The sequence below is a fragment of the Manis javanica genome, chromosome 10 (assembly GCF_040802235.1).
Source record: "Manis javanica isolate MJ-LG chromosome 10, MJ_LKY, whole genome shotgun sequence".
Lineage (NCBI taxonomy): Eukaryota > Metazoa > Chordata > Mammalia > Pholidota > Manidae > Manis > Manis javanica.
The window spans coordinates 48,650,288-48,664,531 of NC_133165.1; the positions used below are offsets into that span (position 1 = coordinate 48,650,288).

General features: G+C 44.0%; 1 protein-coding gene and 1 long non-coding RNA gene across 4 annotated transcripts in view; both read right to left on the reverse strand.

Annotated features, from left to right (window-relative positions):
- HS3ST4 (heparan sulfate-glucosamine 3-sulfotransferase 4) overlaps positions 1–14,244 on the reverse strand; it is a 384,757-nt gene that overhangs the window by 116,710 nt on the left and 253,803 nt on the right. The gene's annotated exons all lie outside the window — the stretch shown is intronic.
- The window catches only part of LOC140844079 (uncharacterized), a 36,103-nt gene that overhangs the window by 21,525 nt on the left and 334 nt on the right, over positions 1–14,244 (reverse strand). Inside the window, exons 2-4 of one of the 2 annotated variants that reach the window (XR_012122253.1) lie at positions 13,709–13,830; positions 7,560–7,613; positions 6,553–6,933 (exon numbers count right to left, since the gene is read on the reverse strand). This is a non-coding gene — a long non-coding RNA (uncharacterized lncRNA). Of the gene's footprint in view, positions 1–6,552; positions 6,934–7,559; positions 7,614–13,708; positions 13,831–14,244 lie in introns of those variants that run through there. The other variant, XR_012122254.1, reaches the window with a different exon arrangement.

Below are 14,244 nucleotides of genomic sequence, written 5' to 3' on the forward strand. Positions count from 1 at the left end.
GCCTGGACTGGGTCATGCCTCTGGCTTCCCCTGTTTTGTGACACATGGGACAAATTAAAATCAAAAACGAAAACAAAACACTCCCTCCCAACCAGTGTCATCATCTATAAGAGGGAATAATAAAACCAGCCTCACAGAGATACTGCAATTATTGAGCTCATTTATCCATTCATCTGTAATGCCAGTTTCTAGTCTTGATTCTGGGCACATAAGAGTAATCAAACCACAAACAACCCGCTCTTGTAGAACTTACAATCTAGTAGAAGACAGACAAAAGAAAATGGATAAGTACATTGGATACTGTATTAGGGAGAGGTCGTTGTTCCTGAGAAAAATTAATCGAAAGTAGGAGATTGGGTGTGCTAACGGGGAGTAGAGGATGCAGGCAATTTTAAATAGCATGGTCAGAGCTCAGACTGAGGTGACATTTAAATAATCATGGGTCTACTGATTAGGGCTCAAGCAGAGAGAGCTATACTCACACGGTAAAAATGATAGCTGTTATTAAGTCATCACTGTTATGACTGGGAGAACGGTACAGTAACACGTATGTGAGCTATGCAGTCCAAGTCAATGGATGAGTGTTCAAAAATGACCAAGTAGGCTTTTGACACCCCGTTCTGCAATCAAGAGTGACCCTCAGATGGGCACAGTGGGCAGGCAAAGCTGCATTTGACCTCAAGAAAGCCAGAGTGTTATGACTCTCGCTTGCTTAACAGTGGGACCCCTCTACCTCCTACAGTATCCAGTATGTGGTGTGCACGCAGGTATTTGCCCAATGACTAAACTAGACCAAGGGATGTGGGGGGACAAGGAGGAACCTTGGTTTTTCCAAGAGCCACCTGAATCCTTGTAGTATTTAAGGACTGGGGAGATCACTACTTTGTCACTGTAGCCCTCAAATTTCCAGAAATTCCTAAAAAGTTAAAAATCCTAGACTGTGATCTCCACTTTCAGGACTCAAAAGACCAAAGTTCAAATCTGGACTTGGAATATTCTTAACTGTGTGATATTGGAAAATGTCACTTAGCATAAAACATAGATTTTAGGAGTAGCTTATGAGTCAAAATCAGTATAAGGATAGAAATGGGACCTAAATGCAGTTCTTTCTGACTTAAAAATTCCATGTCTTTCTGAATTAAAATCCCACACTCATGAGTTTAAGATGGTCACAGCTGTTAGAAGCATGAGTGTGAACAAGAAAACATACAAATCCACACAATTTATCCCTGCCATAGCACCCAAGTGTATTTCCTCACCACCCCCCGCAACAAAAAGCTTTCTGGTGAAAGGCCGTGGACTTCGGATTCAGAGAGAGTAACAGTGTGCACATTACCCTCATCTGTAAAGGGAGTCAAGCTGACCTCATGCCATTGAAGAGACAAAAAATAATACTGAATATTTATTATTAATAAAATACAAGCACAATGTAGCATTTTTCAGGCACTGTTAGCTTTAATTCTTACAACAAACTACTATTAATATTCCCATTTTGCAGAACAGGAGACTGAGCCCTGAAAAGTTAATATTTTTCCCAGTGTCACACAGCTAGAGAATTATGATGAAACTTAACCAGTCTGACTCCAAAGCCTGACTATGAATCTCTCCTTGAAAGGAGTGAGAGCACTTGTGGATATACGGAAGGTGCTTAATCAAGAGATGCTAACCCCTACTTTTCTGTAGGGCCAGACCCTTTCCTTAGTGCCTACGCACACCATTCCTCTTCTCACATCTCAGCCTCTGCCTAGAGGGGCCTCCCTACCTAAGTACCTTTCCTGCTTCTCTTCTCAACACCGAATCCTCCATATTTATCGAGGTTGAAGGGAAGACCTACTTCCTCTGTGAAGCCAGAGGAAATTGCTGTGAGATGACTGGGTTGATCTTAAACTCCAAATATTCTACCTGTAGCGCAAGTATGTTTTTTGTTTGTTAGTTTTTGTTTTATTGCTTGCCTATGTCCTCTACCTCTTCTTCTGGAAATTATTCCCAATATTCTTTTGAGGGAACCATCAATCCAAATTATCAGTCCAGGTGATACATCTGAAGTTAAACTCCAACCCTCAGCTCCAGGAATGAAACACCACCCAATCTGGGCCAACTACTGTACCTCAGGTCACTTTTTAAACCTGTACTGGGAAACAGATGCATTTTTTTCTCCTGGAGTTGTCAAACTGGTAGGATGTAAACCCTGGAGGTGCTGTGCCCATCTTTTCCCTTATTGGGGAGGGCCTGGATGAGAATCAAGATAAACAAAAGAAGATACTCTGTGCTGTTCTTTGAACTCCTTGATCCAGCCATACCTGAACCAGTCAATGATCCAATACATCTATTTTTTTCCTGAAGCCATTTTGAGTTGAGTTTCTGTCATTTACAACTTAATGCACATACATTCTTTAACATTTTTGTATTGAAGCTTAACCCTTTTGTAATTTTCTATTATAATAAAATGTATTCTATTACCCCAAAGATCTTCTGGACTCCTTAAGGACAGTGGCAGATTCTTTTCCCAAAACACTGAGAACTGAGAAGAGAGCCACGAGTGCTTGGTGCCTGATCACGTTAATCAGAAAAACCTATTTAGCAGCCTTGGGTCTTGATGCTTACAGCCTCTATAGTATTATGGTCAGAGATGGAAATGTAAAGTCAGGTTCTAGTACTGGCTCTGCTGTCGAATGAATGACCCTGGCAAAGCCCTTTCACCCATCTGAATTTCAGTGCCCTCATATAAGCTGGAGAAAATAATAATGTTTAGGATTTTGAGTGTAAAGTAAAGTGGTAAGACTCACTTCTTAAGAAAGGCAAGCAGTTTCTCCTGCCCCTTTTCTTTTCCCTAGGCTCCTAACTGTCTCTATCCACACAGGAAAATGTACCTACTGTTCAAGGCAAGTGAACAAGTGGAAATTAATTTATCAAGACACACATGGGAAATGATGGAGGCCTGTTGGACTGGTTTGCATCATGCAACAGGAAAAGAAGTACCAGCATCACCTACCCCAGGGATCTTACGAGAATTGGTAGAAGTGATGCTCTGGAAAACCATTTCCAAAGTGCAAATCGCCATATGGATGGGCATCAGGAGAATTCGGTAACTAAAGGATAAAGCTTTCTGTAGATCAGCGAGGGGTTCTGAATCCTCAAAATTAAAACAAATCCCTGAGTACAATACACCCTTTTCTTTCACTGGCCCAATAAAACGCAAGAAAAAGTCATAGAGTGCTAAGTGTCGGGCATTACACTAAACACTTAATACACATTTCTAGTCATCACAATTCATTCAAAAGACATGCCCTGAGTCCTGGCTATATGCTCCTTACTGGCGGGATGAGATTGAACAAAAGGCCCTCAGAAACTCAGACTAGGGAAGGAGAAGAATGTGTAAAGACCTTCAAAGAGAGGCCTGTTCAAGGTTCTGAATGGGCCCCATGTAGCAGATGCAGCAGTCCTTGCCCACACTCCTGGGACACACCAGCCAGAACCAGTGGCTGAAGGGAGTTGGTATACAAATACCCCAGCTCCCTCGCCCCGTGGGTGGGATCACCTTGAGGCTCAAGTTCAGCAATGGCTTCCAGGGTTCCCAGTGGGATTAAGAACCCACAGAGGTAACTGACGCATTATTGGATGCCTTCCATTTTCCCTCCCTTCCCCAATCCTCAACTGCTGTCTCCTGGAACCATTTCCCAAATATACTGTTTGCGCTTGAGCCATCTCATGGTCAGCTTCTGGGACAACTCAAACTAAGACATCCTCTGAGGGAAGAAGCATTGTGCCTGCTTCATGCAGAAGCAAGTTCCAGGTCATATGGTTGCTCCCCCCACCCCAGTTGCATACTGGGGTCCACACTGGGTTATATAACCCATGTGCACCCAGCAAACCATGGGGCAGCTCCAGATGGGAGATCTTCCCTGGGATTTTCCACCATCAACTCCAGTGTTGGCAAACACTGCTCATTTCCCTCCCACAGATGAAAGGGCAGGCAGCACTAGGTGGTGAGTAATTCATTTCACTCACTTTTATTCATGTGTATTGGGGCCCACTGAGTGCCAAGTGCTGGACTGTGTCTTGCAATAACTATGAACTCAGGACCATGACACAGATCACTACTTCAGATGCTGGGTTGTGCAAATGGAGGTAGATTCCATAGCTCAGAGGAAGCAACTCAAGGGCTTATGAGAATGAGATGTAAAAAAAACAAGGGCCAGAATGTCAGAGGCTGTCCTCCCAAGCTCTCCAGGGTACACAAATGCCCTGCCCACTCTCTCTAGTTCCAGCCCCACCTGACCTCTGGGTCCTTCCTGACCAGTCTCATTTCCAACCACAGCAAGTCTCTGAAATAAGTTTGCTGCTGCAGCAGGCAGACTCTCAAATGGCCCCAGTGATCCCCCCAACACTGCCTTGGTGCTCATGTCCATGTGGAACCCCCTGCCCTTGGGTGCAGACTAGACTTTCTGACTCACTTGGCAGAATATGGCAGCTGTGAAGGGATGTCCCCTCTGAGATGAGGGTATGAGACTCTCACCACCCCCTCTTGCTCATACTCTCTGGCCGTTTCCCTTGCTCACTCTAGGGAAGCTGCATTATGAGCTGCCTTCTGGAGATGTCCATGTGGCTGGGAAGTGGGGACAACTCCCAGCTCAGCAACAACCAGCAGAGACCTGGGGCCCTTGTCCCAACAGCCTACAAGGAGCTGAATTCCTGCCAACAACCACAGGAATGAGCTAGAAAATAGACTCTCCTCACCCTTGGACCTAGGATGACCACAGCCCCTGCAGACACCTTCACTGCCACCTGGAGACTCGGAAACAGAAGATTCGGGCAAGTTGTGCCTGGATTTCAGACCCAGAGAGACTGTGAAGATGACTCATACATGTTGTTTGGAGTCACTAAGTTTTCAGGTAACTTATTACACAGGAACAGATAACTAATACAGATGTCTTCTTATAATCTTCAGTGTTGCCCCACCCAATGTGGTGAGGCCAACAGTACTACAACCAGTGCCATTACTAATTTTATTTCTACCAGTTCCACTGATACTACAATGCCTGGCACAGAGTAAGTGCTCAACAAATATTGGATGCTACTTGTCTTAGTCTGTTTGGGCTGCTACAACAAAATGCCACAGACTGGGTGGCTTATGAACAACAGAATGCATTTATCACACTTCTGAGGGCTGGAAGTCCAAGATCAGGGTGCCAGCACAGTTGAGTGAGGCTCCCCTTCCATTCTGCAGACTTGTCTTTGTACCCTCACATAGCAGCATGGGTGAGGGAGTCCTCTCAGGCTTCTTTTATAAGGGCACTCACTCCACTCACAAGGGCCCCACCCTCATGACCTCATCACCTCCCAAAGGTCCTATCCCTTCACACCATCCCCTTGGGAGTTAGTATTTCAACATATGACTTGGGGAGACACGAACCTTCAGACCTCAGCACTACCATCACTGCCATCGTGATCATCATTTCACAACCACTACTGTGAATTAGCTTCTGTGTATTAGGGCAACAAGTCCTTTACCTATATTGTCACATTTAAACCTCACAACTGATCTTTCCAAGATGCAAAACTGATCCCCCACCCGTATGCCCCTGTCAGAAGTTCAGAAATAATGGATGTAAAATCAACGAATCATCAAAGTAGTGATTAGTGAAAGCTTATTGTGCATGTGCCAGAAGAGTTTGCAAACCAGGAGCTTTCAAGCCAAAACCTGGAATGATCAGGTATATTATAACAAAGCTGCTTCTGTAGTGAGCTAGTGACGACTGTTTATTCTTCACAGTGATTGGTTATAATACTAGAATTTTCTTAAATGTTTTTTTTCTTAAATTTCTGAAGTGGTTACCTCATATCAACCTTGGGAAATGGTTTAAGTTTTGCTTAGAATTTCCAGGGCATTAGCACGAAATGGCCCAGGTCAAGTTACTCTTGCAAAATAAGCTAAATTAAGCTTTGTTCCTATGATTCACCTGGTTTTGTCCGCTCAGGGAATTTTCACAGCCGGTCTCCGCTTTTGATGGGAACAGTTCCTCCCTTTTGGTCACCCTCCCAGTGGGTGGAGAGGACGCTAACCAGGGCAGGGTTATTCCTCGTCACCACCCACCACTGAGGCAGTCAGACCGAAGGGTCATATGCTTGCTGCTTCCATTAGTCTAGTCTCCAGGCTGGAGGGCCATCTAGTCACCATCTTCATTGGTTATATGGTTAGTGTTGGTCGCACCCGTTGTCTAATTTGGCATGTGGGTGGCTGTTGCAGGCATGTAAGACTTTCAAGGGCATATGATGAACTACAGAGGTTAATGTGATGACTATGAAGAGAATGACAGCCAGGGACTGAAAAATTCCCTAGAGCACAGATTCCCAGGAGCCAAGATTTAATGAATTCAAGAACTTAAATGGCTATAATTTTTAGAAGCTGTTTATATAAACAACATGATGTTTTAGTAGACACATATCCTATCCTCATCGTGACTTAGGACAGGATGAACATGGGGATGCCTTATTTCAGGAGGTGGTATTGCAGGCGAACTTCCAACTAAATTAGGCTTATACAATGTGAGCAATCAGAGAATTTAATGAGATGTATTTCTATGGAAACAAAAGAAAAACAAAGGTTAATAGTTCCAGCAAATTTAACTTCAGTTTTTGATTTGGCAAGCAGCCAGTTGAGAAAGTATGTAGATGACAGGATCAAAGCATCTTCAGATGACAGAATGAGGTTGACAGTTTCAGTCTGATGGATTTTCCTGGGTTATAGTGTGACTGTCTTTGATGATGTCACCAGGTGTTCTGTTGAATTTCCTTCAGTGGCCTCTATAGCAACAGGCTTGAAGTTTGTCCACACATGAGCTAATGTGGTGATTTCATGGAAGTTTATACCAAGTTGTCCAGCTTTAGCTTGCATGATTTCAGAAAAAGAGCAATCTTAGTTTCACTGTAATTCTATGTCAAAAGATTTGGAGAAAATTGGAAATGTTGGTTTGGAGAGTTCTAGCCAAATAGTGGAGGAAACTAGATTTCAGAATCAAGCCCTGGTTATAGGTGGAAAACACAATCTCAAAGACAATTAATGGCCCTAGAATCTTTTAGGCACTAGGTGTATTCCTTTCTGAAACATAATTTTTGTCTCTCTAAAAGTCCCCATTTCTATTAAAGATAACCAAGTAAGACTAATTTGTTGGCAAATCAAGTCTAGTTTCAATAAACTTGCCCTGACTATTTTCATGGTGCAGCAAGAATAGTAATTGATGATATAGGTTCTCTGAAATCTGCTTTGATGGAATTTTTCTAAAGAAATCTCAGATTGGACTTTCAAAAACCCCTCAGGATAGAAAGCCAAGCCAAAGACTTGTCCAATTGTGTCCTGTTACAAGGAAAACAGATTCTCATTCAACTTATGTAAATGTGTGTGTGTGTGTGTGTGTGTGTGTGTGTGTGTGTGTGTGTGTGTGTGTGTGTATAAAGTCATGAAGAATAAGAGTATTTAGTTTATATTAGTTTTCGAATTCTGGAGGAATCAGGGGAAAAAAGATAAATGTTTCAACTTTTTTTGCCAAGATATGCTTTACCAAATTGCTGTAAGTTATAGTTAGCTTTGAAGAGAGGAGACAGGTCCTTTAAATCTGGAAAACAAAACATTAAAGAACCAGCAATGTTTTAAATGAAGTCATAAAAATTATAATCATCTTCAGCAGTCCACTCAGTCATCTGTAATTAATTCTAATTTTGTTTCACCTTGGGTCAGCAGTTTTACAAATCCATCAGTTTTCCATGAGAGTTTTAGAAATTGTTACCCTCAGTTCAATGTTACGATCTTCGTCTGATCAGAAATCTGCATTTTAGAGTACTTGTCAGTCTTTTCCACAAAACTCCTTGAAGATAAAGCACTCCTGCAGGAAGACTTGCAACAGCACCAGAATAAAATTACTGTAACTGATAAAAGACTTAAAAATGGCTATGCTTAAAGACTGGATCAGAGTTCACACACACACAGAAAATGATGTGATTTGTTTAGTTATCCACTCAACCAAACTCTCTGTTTATTTTCTATTTTAACACTCCCATTTTGGCTAAAACATTTCCGCATTTCCCAGTTTCCCGATGTGGATCAAACTCCCAACCTTATTCAAGGCTTTCTCCCACTCTCTCCCCATCAGCCACTGTGGCTTTAAGTTCCTCAGAAACCCTTTGCTGCCTCCTGCCTCAAGAACCACCTGCCCGCTGCTCCCTGTCTGTGCAAAGCTCTCTCCCACCCCATGCCTCTCATCTCATGACCCTGTGCTCGAGCTTTCAGCTTTAACTGACTACTACCCTGCCCAGGTTAAATGGCTGGCTACAGACTCTCAGAAGACACATACATCTCTTCAAAACATCTTTTCCAGAGCAGGTTTTCTTTATTAATTTCTATCTCCCTCCCTGAATCCTGAACTCTAGGAGTGTAGAACTATGAGTGTCTTGTTTTGTTGAACATTTTAAGTGTTTTGTTTGTATGACATTTTTAAATTCAGATCCTCAATAGGCCTGCACAAAGTAGGCACTTGATATGTACCAAATGAATGAGGCAAAGTTTATTATCCACATTTTTAAAATGAAGATGCTCAGAAAGGTTAAGTAACTTACCCCAGATCACACAGCTGATAAATGGCAAATTTATCACTTGGACTCAGACAGCGTAAATGGGTAAGGTCTTTCTTTATGAAACCATTGCATAAAAAAGCATTGCATGCCTCAAGCCTAAACTGTCCCCTTTTCTTGATAAACCTGAGTCTTCAGGAAGTACTTTTCTTGGACTTGCCTTAAATACCTGTTTCTTATATAGCCAAACCACAGACTGTGAGAATGTATTTGCCCTGGGCTTGCTTGCTTATCCTTGGTTCATCTTTTCTGTGAATGAAGAATGGTTAACTAACCTCTTGAATATACTTCTCTGGACTTCAGACTATCTTCTCTGGAAACTGACAATGACCACCTACTCTTACTCGATCTATATCTCCTGCTTCTTAATCCCCCTCCTCCTGGCACATAGTATCTCTGATAACTGCCAGGAGTCTAGACAGTATGGATTTTAGACTTCCTTCCCTGCTATAGTGGAAATAAAGGTTTGTCTTTTCTCACTTGTCTTCTGGCAAACTTCCTCTAGACAGTGATTCTCAAATTGTTGGTACCAGACTCGAGCATCTGCATTACCTGGGAACCTGTTAGGGATGCAAAGTCTCAGGCCCCATTGCAGCCACCGCCTCAGAGACCGCAGGGTGGGCCAGGACTTTGAGCTTTAACAGCCTTCTAGGTGATTCTGGTGCACGCTCAAGTCCGAGAACCACCATTGGATGCCCCCTATGCCACCCTGCCTCCTTGAGGAAAGCTTTTCCGCAGAGGGTGCATCAAGCTGGAGCTTCAAAAAAGAGGTTAGGGGCAGGGATTTGGAGCTGTGGCTCACAGAGCAAAGAAGAGAACCAAGCTGAGGGGGGTGACAATTGTGAGAAAGAAAGCAAAGGATGAAAACAGAGAACTATGCTTCAGCCAATATAACCATAAAGGAGAATGGGAAAATAAATGGACACAGAAAGAACCGCCAGAGAGTGTGAGACAAAGAGAGCCGTCACCGTGTGCTAAGGGAGAAGTGAACTTCACGGAAGAGGACCTGCTTCCAACTCAGGTTCCATCTCCACCATTACCAACTGGGCGATCTCAAGCAGACTGCTCTGGTTCTCTGGAATATTTTTCATACCCCACCACCTTGCTGATCTCCATAAGATTACAAGTGACCATCTAAACACCCAGACAATAATCTTGGTGCATCTCCCACTCTCCTTGCTCCCTATCTTCCCAATCTCCTAGCATCTTTGAAATTCTTCCCTCATATTGTCTCAATTCACCTGTATTTCAGCAACTGTTAAATGCCAGGCACTTAAGAAGGTATTTTCTCATGACTGTTCTCATACAGTTCCCTCAGCAACCCTGCAATGTAAGCAGGAGATACTCATTTTATAAAGAAGGAAACTGGAGCAGAGGACATTCAAGTAAGTGGCCCAGTGTCATCAGACTGGTAAGTGGTGGCTCGGGAATGTAAACCCCAGAGCCTAATTCCAGAGCCAACAATCCTCACCACTCACTCCATCTCCACAGTGTGATGATGCCTATGTGTGCTGAGACCTGCAACCCCAAGGTTAAGAGTCTCCCTCTCAAGTGAGGGTTGGGAGTTAGTACAGCCAGCAGTTCACTGGTACACCCTGGCATCCTGGAATGACGACGGATGCATGTCCCACTGGCAGTCTGAGTCACTGCAAGGTTAAGGGTGTAAGATGTGGGCAATCCCCCACAGACCCCCAGTCATCCTTTAATGAAAAACACTATCCATCCCTAAAAACATTATCTGGGTGAGTCTATTTATCTGATTTCCAGAAACATGACTCCCAGGCTGGTGAGTCATACGTGTCAGAGTACACACTTCACACATGCATTCATTCATTCAACACAGAGCCCTGACTGCGTGTGTGCCAGACTGTGCTGTGGGCTGGGGAGTCCAAGCTGAGTAAGATGGTAAGAGAGTCTCTGCCCTCCAGGGACTCCAGCATCCACCATGAATTGCAACCACAGAGGCAACTGTGGCCAGGAAAACAGTGTAAGGATGTGCAGAGAGCTCATGAGAGGGAATGTCTAGCCAAGGGAGATGAGGGTGCTGCGGAAGCAGGCACAAGAGTTGCACTGAAGATTCCAGGCACAGGATGTGCAGCATTGAGAATACGCAGGCTGAGTGCAAAGCAGCCTGGCCCTGAGGGCATCATGGGCTTCCTCCCCTTTGCCATGTACAAACTCCCAGGATGTAGGTATTGTTATAATCTTCATTCTACAGCCAAGATTGAGTCTACAGTCATACAAAGCAGGGAGAGCGCTTCCCCCTCACTCTGAAGCCTGGGCATGCTGAGGGAAGAGTGAGGCTGCAGCAGAAGGGGCCAGGCTGGACAGAGTGGAGAGTGAGCCTGAAGAAGGGAGTCTGAGCAGCAGCCTCTCCCTCTCCTATCATTCTCCCTTCCCTCTGCTCATTTTTCTTCTAGCCCTTACCATCACACAACACAGTATATATATATTTACTTCTTCATTTGCTATCATTGGCTTCCCTCCACTGGAATGTGAGCTCCTGGAGGGCAGGGTTTTGACCTGTTTCTTAACTCTTACATCCTCAGTGCCTAGAACAGGACCTGCCACTCAGCTGGTGCTCAATAAATATTCACTGACAAGTAAAACCAGATAAGCTTTCAGGCTGTAGATCCAGGTTTTTAAATGGAGCCTGAAGGTTTAAGCAGAGAAGTGACACGGTCAATTTTAATAAGAATGCTGTGGCCAGGGAGGCATTGTTCCCAGGAAGCCAAGCTGGACACTTGTTTGTGACAAGAGAACAGAGGCAAAGGCAACAGACCGTCAGGATGACCCTACACAGGTTGTCAGGTGTTGCTCCAACTCAAGGGCTTTTAAAAAGCATCTTCTGACTCCTTCCTGGGACTTTCTGAAGGCCTGGGGATGGCTGTTTGTCAAAGAACATCAAGAAATTCCAAATCCAGCTGGGTGAGTGAAGGGCAGAGAGCACACTGGAGAAGGAGTCATCAGTTCACGGTCCCAGAAGAGCCTCCTGCAGCCTCAGCTGGGTCCTAGGCAAAGCCGGTGCTCTTTACTCTTCAGGAGCAGCTTTCCAGAAGTCAGGAGTGTGTAGGTACAAACAAGGGCCATTGGGCACATGGATGTGCATGTGCAAATATACACACATGCCAGTATTACTTGCACACAAGCCATATTCCCCTGGGAACATGACTGCAACCATTGATGAAGTTTTGTGACACCCGAGGCCATCTGTTGAACACTAACTACCTGCCACATCCATTATTATAAATGAGCACATTCCATTTATTACCTTTGCGATAAGTATCATTGTCATTAACCCCATTAGTCAATAAGGGATTGGCATTCCCTGTTCTGTATAGAGAACCAAGGTTTTAAGCTGAGCTAACTTACTCAGAAACCATACAAACTGTCTCCCTGTGGGTGCTCGGTCTCTTCAGTGCAGTCTTTCTTTAATGAAAGGTTCCACTGTGACTTGTAAGATAAAGTGGCAGAGAACCCTGACCTGCCTACACAGCAACACCAGACAGATCATGGGGAAAGCTCTCTGCAGCAAGGGTACCTGCTCTGCCTTTTATAGGGGCTCCACTGTGCATGTCAGGCCTGGTCACAGAACAAGCTTATGTCCTGTAACCTCTGAATATCTGTCACCAGGGTGTCCCTTCATTCTCCACTGCAGGGGCTGGAAAACTACGGGTCAGCGGGCCAAATCCAGCCACCACCTGTTTGTATCAATAGTTTTATTGTAACATACTCACACCCATCCACTTATGTATCACCTGTGGCTGCTTGCAGGCTATGAGAGCAGAGTTGAATAATTGCTACAGAGACTGTATAGGCAGCAAAACCTAAGCTTTTTATAATTTGGCCTTTAATGGAAAGTTTGCAAGCCCTGTTCTGCTGGATAGTCCCCAAGGCGGCTCGGAGAGAACAATGTACCAATATTTTTGAGTACGTACTATTGGCTAGGCCTTTAAAAACTCCTAATTTTCTTTTACCCAGAGTAAAAATAACATTTCTATTCTGATAAAGTTCAATGTTGAAAATGCAAATTTATAAAACTGAGATTATATCCATACATATATATGAGTGTGTTTGAGTGTGTGTGTGTGTGTGTGTTTATATGAAATTGTCATCTGAATTTTCACCATCTGGAGATAAATATTATTAACATGTTGTTAAACACCATTCCACACACACATAGACACATGTCTATTATGTGTATGTGTGTATATATCTATGTGTGTGTGTACATATAGATATAAATAAGATCATGCTACACATGCTCTTTTATAACCTATTTGCATTTAGTAATAGATTAGGAGACTCCATGTGAATGAATATAGATTAAGTAGGCTAAATAAAAGGAGAAGAAAGAAATTATTAAAGATAGAAGAAAAAGCTAATAAACTAGAAAATAGAATGATAGTGTTGGTAATCTCATCTATTCCTTTAATAAATGTTTACAGAGTGCCTACCATGGGCTTGGCTGGGGATAAAATGGAGAGAAATAGAGCCTCTGCCCGTTTGTCTTACAGTCCCATGTGGGGTCACATGTTTCTTCTAATTGCCCCATAATCACATTAAGCTCTGTGATGAAAAGGGGTAGTGGGCAATGTAGGATTAATACTCTTGCTTGACGAAGACATCCAAGCTCGGGTGTGAAATTCAGGTAGGTGCATCGAGCAGTTCTTAAAAAATTTTTGACACCATAATATCTTGCGGCCTTGCTGGCATTGGAAGGATTTGCCACCCGCCCCCCAGCCCCCGAGTGAGCTAATTTCTAGGCTTAGCAAACACCTTGCACAGAAGTACACCTTTCATATGCAAACCAATCTGAAGCCCGCCCCCTCCCCCCATACCTGTACTAGGGAGCTCTCATCCACCAAGCCACTGTCCCTCCACCCTCATCACTCCAAGACCAGGTGCCAGACAACTAGGGACAGCCCCTAAGCCTCAGAGCCTGCTGGTACTGAAACGGATGCCACCTGTCAATCCTGTACCTGCTTAGCTGGCTTACCCTACCTCACCCCTTGGTTCCCAGGAAAACCATGATAAAGGCTCTGGTCCACCTTTTCCCCTCACTCCCTCTGCACGCACGTACCGACTCTGGTGCTTCCCCATGTGGCCCTGGCGGTGCGGCATGCCTTCTGTTTCTGGAATCTATGAGGATAGAGGCTTCTACCTTCACGACATGCATTTCTGTGTCTGCATGCTTTACCATACCTGAGTAAAACAAATTCCAGATATATTCTGAAGCAACAGATGTTTGTCAGGTGATATGTGTGAAAGTGGGGAGGTAACCATGGGATGGCAGAGGGTTCTGGGACGTCTGGGGCTTAGTGATTAGTTCTGTCCATTCTAGTAAACTTCTGCTCCCAGGAACCATAGGAGATGGTCCCCAAGCTGGGTGTACTGGAGAGAGGATGCACAGCAGAGGCTGGCTTCATGCAACTCCCTGTGGGATACACTGTGACAGATGCTGTGGTCAGGAAGTACAGGGTGTAGACAGAACAAAAAGAGGGAAACCTCATCCAGCCTTAGAGGGAAAAAGAATTTCAGAGAAGGTCTCCTTGATGAAATGATATCCATGTTAAGTTCTGAAGGGTGTGGAGAGGTCATCCAGGAGAAGCAGGAAAG